Source organism: Macrobrachium nipponense, chromosome 33, assembly GCF_015104395.2.
Source record: "Macrobrachium nipponense isolate FS-2020 chromosome 33, ASM1510439v2, whole genome shotgun sequence".
Lineage (NCBI taxonomy): Eukaryota > Metazoa > Arthropoda > Malacostraca > Decapoda > Palaemonidae > Macrobrachium > Macrobrachium nipponense.
Genome location: NC_087219.1, coordinates 64156287 through 64157842, shown reverse-complemented (window position 1 = coordinate 64157842; position 1556 = coordinate 64156287).

The window sequence follows — 1556 nt, the reverse complement described above, 5'->3', positions numbered from 1 at the left end:
CGTATAAGCAATAATAAACACCAGAAATTACTCAATAACCGAATTTTACCATGACCTTTGATGCGTTGCTCGCCAGTCTAAATAACAGAGAGAAAGCTGTCATCAGAAAAACAGAGAAGCTTTGTCGAGATCAATAGTGCCAAAGCAGCAACCATTTTTAACTAAACTTACCTACGAGAGGATCTCCTTCCGAAATATTATTATTATTATTATTATTATTTATTATTTATTTATTATTATTAAATTATTATTATTATTATTATTATATTATTATTATTATATTATTATTATTATTATTATTATTATTATTATTATTATTAATTTTTGTATAAGGATCATAATAATACCTTCAAATAATAAAATATATTTTTATAAAAATCTGTACATGAAGCAGGAAGCTGACGAGCAAAATAGCCTTAACTCAGACTTTTAGTTTTATTTATTTAAAGGAAACCAAAAGCAAAAATAACGAGGAAAATCCACGTAACCAAATCGCACTTAAGAAGGACAACACTCTCAACTCCAAATATTTACTTGGCGATAAAGGTGTTTCCCTTGATGAGTGTTGATTGTTCCTTCCAAAAATTCCTTTTAAAAGACCCGAGAGATGTTCCTCATACCTTACCTGTAAAAGAATGGACTGGCTTTCGTAAGATGAGACAACAAATTTTTTTTTAATTGCATTGCCTTGGAATTTGTAGACTTTCGAGCTTCATAACTGTAGCCATGATCATTATCTTTATACCTTTAATTTTAATAATAATAATAATAATAACAATAATAATAATAATAATAATAATAATAATAATAATAATATAAAAATAATAATAATAATAATAATAATAATAATAATAATAATAATTCAAAGTCACAGAAGTCTTACAAATATATTTTTGTAATACTAGTTATAATGAAAAACCAAGGATCTCCTGTAATGAGGCTATAATATCAAGAATTAAAAGCCACAGTATTGTTAAAATGATTTATGTACAGTGTTGAAAATGAGAAGGAGAGACTCAGATACTATATACTCCCTATCCCTCACCAGTCCTACTGAAAGGTAAACAATGGATTATGGAAGAAGTATCACTTCAACAACGCAAGAAACTGGTCCAAAGCTGATTCTTCAGTTTTGGTCAGGAAGTTTAGTAGTGTCTGTTGGAGGGGAAGACACAACTTCGTACTTTAGTAATATCACTTAAAAGAGAATATGCTTGACTTCTGTCTTTGACTCCTTCATATTTGTGATACTGAATTTTAAGAATTCGAGCTTTGACATATCTTGAAGGTTTTTAAGGTTATGAAACATCCCGCTCACACGATAGAACCAGTCTCTCCAAATCCAAACAAATATATCACGGCATGAGCGCAACATAATATGGTAAAAAATAGGAAATATTTATTTCATTGCTGATAATCTGAAATTGTCCTCAAAAATACTTTGGAGTCAGTTGGGCAGGTTCATGTAATGAATAATGCCCTGGTTAATCTCATTCGCTCGTTCCAGATCACAACACCAGTTGGAATGTTGAATCTGTTCTATGTTTGTGTTCGTC